The sequence below is a fragment of the Salmo salar genome, unplaced genomic scaffold (assembly GCF_965601325.2).
Source record: "Salmo salar unplaced genomic scaffold, fSalSal1 ptg000221l, whole genome shotgun sequence".
NCBI lineage: Eukaryota > Metazoa > Chordata > Actinopteri > Salmoniformes > Salmonidae > Salmo > Salmo salar.
Window position 1 is genome coordinate 2,379,076 of NW_027675333.1, and position 8,425 is coordinate 2,387,500.

General features: G+C 40.2%; 1 protein-coding gene across 4 annotated transcripts in view; it reads right to left on the minus strand.

The window, feature by feature from the left end:
* Positions 1–8,425, minus strand: part of LOC145867205 (uncharacterized) — a 39,809-nt gene that overhangs the window by 23,816 nt on the left and 7,568 nt on the right. For all 4 annotated transcript variants that reach the window (XM_082971261.1, XM_082971259.1, XM_082971260.1 and 1 more), the window contains one exon: positions 357–473. The gene's annotated coding sequence lies outside the window, so the exon portion shown is untranslated. The remainder of the gene's footprint in view (positions 1–356; positions 474–8,425) is intronic.

Here is an 8,425-nt window from a genome sequence, read left to right on the forward strand (position 1 = left end):
CTATAAGGAGTACAGGTACTGAGTCAATGTGCAGGGGTACCAGGTAGTTGAGGTAATAATGAGACTATAATTGAGGTAATATGTACATGTAGGTAGTGGCAAAAGTGACTAGGCAATCAGGATAGAGATTTCATTTCCTTGTCCAGGGAGTGCAAACACACACACTTTCACACACACACACACACAGGGAGGGAACGTTGTGTTTGTTTAATATTGTTTTAGGACTATGAAAATGGACAGAAGGATTAGCCTACGGATTATGAAAACAACAAAAAGGAATGTGAAAATGGGAGAGGAGAAATGACTAGAGACAGTGGTGTTTAACTCACTGACCATGACCCATGAGTTCTTCTTACCTTTGTTCAGTAGAAAAGTCTCCCTCTCTAAAGTATATAAGAGGATCCATAGACTGGTCACTCTTCATGGACACACAGCTGGGAACAGGGGAGGCTGGTCTCTCCTGCTTGATTGGTCTTCAACACAACAGAGACAAACATTACATCTCTCATCTACTCTGATCTCAGATGGGAAACATAAGAAGAGTTTCATTCCAAAACGCAACATATCACTTTACAGAAATGTTGGTAAATGAGCTTTTATTGTTTAAAGAAATTATGAAAGAGATTGGTGTGTTTTTCACTATCTAATTATGACATGGTGTTGTTCAATGACAGACATGAATTTGTTTATAAACTATCACATGACGGTTTCATTTTAGAGAGTCAAATGTTTTCTTTGCTCAATGCTATATATCTGCCTCACTCTCAGAGAAATCAGTAGTACTGCTAGGTTTTACATAGTAATAATATATATCTGCCTCACTCTCAGAGAAATCAGTAGTACTGCTAGGTTTAATACAGTAATAATATATATCTGCCTCACTCTCAGAGAAATCAGTAGTACTGCTAGGTTTTACATAGTAATAATATATATCTGCCTCACTCTCAGAGAAATCAGTAGTACTGCTAGGTTTTACACAGTAATAATATATATCTGCCTCACTCTCAGAGAAATCAGTAGTACTGCTAGGTTTTATACAGTAATAATATATATCTGCCTCACTCTCAGAGAAATCAGTAGTACTGCTAGGTTTTACACAGTAATAATATATATCTGCCTCACTCTCAGAGAAATCAGTAGTACTGCTAGGTTTTATACAGTAATAATATATATCTGCCTCACTCTCAGAGAAATCAGTAGTACTGCTAGGTTTTATACAGTAATAATATATATCTGCCTCACTCTCAGAGAAATCAGTAGTACTGTGAGGTTTTATACAGTAATAATATATATCTGCCTCTCAGAGAAATCAGTAGTACTGCTAGGTTTAACACAGTAATAATATATATCTGCCTCTCTCTCAGAGAAATCAGTAGTACTGCTAGGTTTTATACAGTAATAATATATATCTGCCTCACTCTCAGAGAAATCAGTAGTACTGCTAGGTTTAACACAGTCAAATGTAACCGCCCGGCACGATTCGGTCTTATTTTAGAAACATTTTCAAATGTGTTTTTTACACTGGATAAAAGTAGAGACTCAGGGCTAGAAAATGGTATATCATACAAAACAGTTGATGAACAATGGGAAAGTAATTCTTCTTTGAACGTTGATGAACTTGTAACCTCACTTTTGAGAAAATGGCCTTTGAATGTTTTGGTACCTACTGGAGAGCTCTTCTTTGTCTACAGGGCTGTTACTTTGGCTGATAATGTCTCCCATCTAATAAATAGTTTTTCATATATATAATTAACTAAATATATTATGTTTTTGGTTTCGTCAGTTTCATTGTTTATTATGCAATAAATTGTTATTTTATGGTTGTAAGTTGTAAAATTAACTAGAAAATATTCAATTTTGCAATTCTGAGAAATTACTACTTTAGTAAGGAATTACACATTATTCAATATTACTGCAGTTTCTAAATCATTTCATTAGATGGCAGCATAACACCACGAATGACTTATCAGAAGATTAGTTTAGTTCTCCCTGGATACACCACCACTCCCCGCGCTTCTTTCTGTCCCTTTCCACACTGCTAACACAAGAGGAAGGACTGAAAAAGCATTTAACAGATTACTGTTTAGTAATATAATGATGATTCATGTTTATTATTACCTGTTTTTATGCTCATGTTTGAAATTATACTTCATTAATATAACGATTATCAATAAGCCTGAACATTAATTCCGTCACCTCTAGTTGAGAAGAATGTATTTTCCCAGTACATTCATTGTCAAATTCATCAACCAGCATCAACCCGCGATGCCTTCTCGCGCATGAAGTCAGCTCAAGGAGATATATAGCTAACTAAAGTAATGAGTGACCATTTTAGAAAATCATGGGACATATAGTCTGTGGTTGCATGCTATTTTATGTCAATCATATTGCTGCTTGTAGCCTATAACTGATGCTTCGTGGTCTTATGCTGCCATCTATTGGAAATATTTACCAATTAAAAGTCAGTCATTCATAGACAGACATTAGTGAGACACCTGAGAAGAAAAAAAAACATTGTTAATTCCTTAGATTAGTCTCAAACCTGCCCTGTCTATCCCACGCCAATTGCTGGACATTCACAAAGAGGTTACTAGGTCTCCCAGTTCAAACCACATTTGAAAAATAAAAACACATGTGGCTTGTTGTGTGCCTTGCAATAATAGATATTAGAAAAAAACGAATAACAAAATAAAAACAGCAAAAGGCTTAGACAGGTTTGATTAACAAAATAATCAACATGCTGTTTGGTACTATACTTGTATTTACTAACATAATATTATTACTAAAATAGTTTCTAAAAGTGTTCTAGGCTACCCTACCCTAGAATTAGGGTTAGGGGTTAAGGCTAAAATAGGTAATACACAGGATTAGGGGTTAAGGCTAAAATAGGTCATACGTAGGGTTAGAATTTCTGTACAGCACTTTGTGACATCTGCTGATGTAAAAAGGGCTTCATAAATACATTAGATTGATTGTTAGGTTTAAGGGTTTTAAGGCTAAAAACGTTATGGGTTTATAGCTCTCTAGCTCCTCCCTGTGGTCTTCTGTGGGTACTACATAACTCATTCACCACACTTGCAAGGCTCAACTGCGTCAGATCTACAAATCAATGAGCTAGACCTATCCATTTGGGTTGTAACTCAGTGAACCTGTGCAGCATTTGCTCAATTCAATTCCTACAAACGAAGATTTCGATGCATATCAAATTACCCAGTAGCCATTCAGAAACAATAACTCCTCAAAAAAAGTGTTATATCTTAATTACATTTTTTATTATGTCTGTATAAATCGGCCACATCTTGAAAAAGAGGGCAGGGACATGTGTTCTGTTTAGGTTGTATACATTTTTCTGAAAACAAAATTGGTTAACTATGACCAGAAAATGCTTAACGTTTGATCGGTTTGCGCCAGCCATCACTAGTACTGTGGGTCACCACAACGTGTACCCAGGTGAAGTGTGCACCAAGTAGCTGTGATAATATTAGTAATAATACTAATAATAATACTTGAGGTCAGCCTACAATGTTAACGCAGGCAGGTCTCATTGATAACAATAGCGAAGCTGGCATTGTGACGCAGAACAATGGGCAATGGTATAGAACGTTCAGAATGTCAGGTGGTGCCACAGTGCTCAATTAAACTAATAGGAGCTGGAAGGGTGAAAAATGACCTAAAATAAGGCCTGTTTTTTCGCTATAACTTCATAACTAGGGACATAAGGTAATATTATGAAACTGAGCTCCATGGCGGATGCAATGAACTAGTTTTATCAGAAAAAAAAACATTGTTAAAAATGGAATGTGTCCAGACTACTTGAGGCGTCACAATTTTTTTGTTTTAAACTTCGGTCATTGGACACAGAGGGGTTAAACACTAAAGTTACCGTCCATCTAGTGAAAAGAGGAGAACCGGACAGAGGTAGCCAGCATCCGTCAACGAGAGAGACGGAAGCCTTCCATGGGATTTAACTGGTGGATGAAACAACCAGGGAGCTCCATCGGTCCACAAGTAATGCGGGCAGCTAGTGATGATGTAGTGGTAGCTAGGAAAAATGAGGATGCTGCTGGTAGAGTAGCTAGCTTACCTAGCTGTACTGACTAGCTTGGCTAGCTAGCAGGTCGTTCGTCTGTCCCTCGTCTCGAGGATGAGGACGAATCCAGTGAACCACAAAATGAAACAAGGATAGAGAGTGAAAAGGATCTGGCTACACTCATACTGTCCCTGACCGTAAAGCAAAAAGCTAATTGAACAATAAACTTTGGCGTCTCAACAATGTAGCGAACTCCGTCGTTATTCCCCAAGATCACCTCAGCCCACTCTGCACGTAACCTGACAATATCCTTGGTGCCACACCGTACGTGGACGCGGGCAGTTCCAGAACGCAGACATGAGCAGTGCAACACAATCAACTAAACCCAGTCTTTACAGTGGGTTACATTAGTAATATTGTGTCCCATCTACTGGCAGATATTTAGGACCTCAGCAGGTATCTGGATAATAGCCTCATGAGCTGTCCTAACCAGTTAAGAGGTACCAGCAGGTATCTGGATAATAACCTCATGAGCTGTCCTAACCAGTTAAGAGGTACCAGCAGGTATCTGGATAATAACCTCATGAGCTGTCCTAACCAGTTAAGAGGTACCATCAGGTATCTGGATAATAGCCTCATGAGCTGTCCTAACCAGTTAAGAGGCACCAGCAGGTATCTGGATAATAGCCTCATGAGCTGTCCTAACCAGTTAAGAGGTACCAGCAGGTATCTGGATAATAGCCTCATGAGCTGTCCTAACCAGTTAAGAGGTACCAGCAGGTATCTGGATAATAACCTCATGAGCTGTCCTAACCAGTTAAGAGGAACCAGCAGGTATCTGGATAATAACCTCATGAGCTGTCCTAACCAGTTAAGAGGTACCAGCAGGTATCTGGATAATAACCTCATGAGCTGTCCTAACCAGTTAAGAGGTACCAGCAGGTATCTGGATAATAGCCTCATGAGCTGTCCTAACCAGTTAAGAGGAACCAGCAGGTATCTGGATAATAACCTCATGAGCTGTCCTAACCAGTTAAGAGGTACCAGCAGGTATCTGGATAATAACCTCATGAGCTGTCCTAACCAGTTAAGAGGTACCAGCAGGTATCTGGATAATAGCCTCATGAGCTGTCCTAACCAGTTAAGAGGTACCAGCAGGTATCTGGATAATAGAAACATGAGCTGTCCTAACCAGTTAAGAGGTACCAGCAGGTATCTGTATAATAACCTCATGAGCTGTCCTAACCAGTTAAGAGGTACCAGCAGGTATCTGAATAATAGAAACATGCAGCCAGTCAGTGGTTCCTGTGCCACATGTAATTGCTTTGGAGCAGTGGCAACCTGTTATTCAAGGCAGATTTTTTAATTTTTTTTAATTTATTTCACCTTTGTTTAACCAGGTAGGCTAGTTGAGAACAAGTTCTCATTTACAACTGCGACCTGGCCAAGAAAAAGGCAAAGCAGTGTGACACAGACAACAACACAGATTTACACATGGAATAAACAAACATACAGTCAATAATACAGCATAAAAAGTATATATACAGTGTGTGCAAATGAGGTAAGATAAAGGAGGTAAGGCAATAAATAGACCATGGTGACGAAGTAATTATAATATACCAAATAAACACTGGAGTAATTGATGTGCAGAAGATGAATGTGCAAGTAGAGATTTACAGTGAGGGAAAAAAGTATTTGATCCCCTGCTGATTTTGTACGTTTGCCCAATGGCAAAGAAATTATCAGTCTATAATTTTAATGGAAGGTTTATTTGAACAGTGAGAGACAGAATAACAACAAAAAAATCCAGAAAAACGCATGTCAAAAATGTTGTATATTGATTTGCATTTTAATGAGGGAAATAAGTATTTGACCCCTCTGCAAAACATGACTTAGTACTTGGTGGCAAAACCCTTGTTGGCAATCACAGAGGTCAGACGTTTCTTGTAGTTGGCCACCAGGTTTGCACACATCTCAGGAGGGATTTTGTCCCACTCCTCTTTGCAGATCTTCTCCAAGTCATTAAGGTTTGACGTTTGGCAACTCGAACTTTCAGCTCCATCCACAGATTTTATATGGGATTAAGGTCTGGAGACTGGCTAGGCCACTCCAGGACCTTAATGTGCTTCTTCTTGAGCCACTCCTTTGTTGCCTTGGCCATGTGTTTTGGGTCATTGTCATGCTGGAATACCCATCCACAACCCATTTTCAATGCCCTGGCTGAGGGAAGGAGGTTCTTACCCAAGATTTGACGGTACACGGCCCCGTCCATCGTCCCTTTGATGCGGTGAAGTTGTCCTGTCCCCTTAGCAGAAAAACACCCCCAAAGCATAATGTTTCCACCTTCATGTTTGACGGTGGGGATGGTGTTCTTGGGGTCATAAGCAGCATTCCTCCTCCTCCAAACACGGCGAGTTGAGTTGATGCCAAAGAGCTCCATTTTGGTCTCATCTGACCACAACACTTTCACCCAGTTGTCCTCTGAATCATTCAGATGTTCATTGGCAAACTTCAGACGGGCATGTATAGGTGCTTTCTTGAGCAGGGGGACCTTGCGGGCGCTGCAGGATTTCAGTCCTTCACGGTGTAGTGTGTTACCAATTGATTTCTTGGTGACTATGGTCCCAGCTGCCTTGAGATCATTGACAAGATCCTCCCATGTAGTTCTGGGCTGATTCCTCACCGTTCTCATGATCATTGCAACTCCACGAGGTGAGATCTTGCATGGAGCCCCAGGCCGAGGGATATTGACAGTTCTTTTGTGTTTCTTCCATTTACGAATAATCGCACCAACTGTTGTCACCTTCTCACCAAGCTGCTTGGCGATGGTCTTGTAGCCCATTCCAGTCTTGTGTAGGTCTACAATCTTGTCCCTGACATCCTTGGAGAGCTCTTTGGTCTTGGCCATGGTGGAGAGTTTGGAATCTGATTGATTGATTGCTTCTGTGGACAGGTGTCTTTTATACAGGTAACAAACTGAGATTAGGAGCACTCCCTTTAAGAGTGTGCTCCTAATCTCAGCTCGTTACCTGTATAAAAGACACCTGGGAGCCAGAAATCTTTCTGATTGAGACGGGGTCAAATACTTATTTCTCTCATTAATATGCAAATCAATTTATAACATTTTTGACATGCGTTTTTCTGGATTTTTTTGTTGTTATATAAAAGATGACTGCTATGGTGTGTGGGCATCCACACCCCCTCCCAAAATGGCTGCTGTGCCATTTCTTCCCCATGCATTACTTGACTGTTCAAATAAACCTACCATTAAAATGATAGACTGATCATTTCTTTGTCAGTGGGCAAATGTACAAAATCAGCAGGGGATCAAATACTGTTTTCCCTCACTGTATGGAGTGTGCCACTCTCCTTATTTTTATAGCTTATAGTTTATTAGCCATTAGTCAGAACTTCCACGTAAAAAAATAAAAATCTTTGGGTGTGCGCCAGCTCATGTGTTTTATTGGAAATACTATTGGAACCATTTCCCTGTTTGACCGCTAGGTGTTATGGGTATTATGACACCTCCACTGTGGGGCTCTATAAAACTATTGGATCCATTTCCCTGTTTGACCGCTAGGTGTTATGGGTATTAGGACACCTCCACTGTGGGGCTCTATCAAACTATTGGAACCATTTCCCTGTTTGACCGCTAGGTGTTATGGGTATTAGGACACCTCCACTGTGGGGCTCTATCAAACTATTGGAACCATTTCCCTGTTTGACCACAAGGTGTTATGGGTATTATGACACCTCCACTGTGGGGCTCTATAAAACTATTGGAACCATTTCCCTGTTTGACTGCTAGGTGTTATGGGTATTATAACACCTCCACTGTGGGGCTCTATAAAACTATTGGAACCATTTCCCTGTTTGACCGCTAGGTGTTATGGGTATTATAACACCTCCACTGTGGGGCTCTATAAAACTATTGGAACCATTTCCCTGTTTGACCACTAGGTGTTATGGGTATTATGACACCTCCACTGTGGGGCTCTATAAAACTATTGGAACCATTTCCCTGTTTGACCGCTAGGTGTTATGGGTATTATAACACCTCCACTGTGGGGCTCTATAAAACTATTGGAACCATTTCCCTGTTTGACCGCTAGGTGTTATGGGTATTATAACACCTCCACTGTGGGGCTCTATAAAACTATTGGAACCATTTCCCTGTTTGACCACAAGGTGTTATGGGTACTATGACACCTCCACTGTGGGGCTCTATAAAACTATTGGAACCATTTCCCTGTTTGACCGCTAGGTGTTATGGGTATTATGACACCTCCACTGCGGGGCTCTATAAAACTATTGGATCCATTTCCCTGTTTGACCACTAGGTGTTATGGGTATTATGACACCTCCACTGTGGGGCTCTATAAAACTATTGGAACC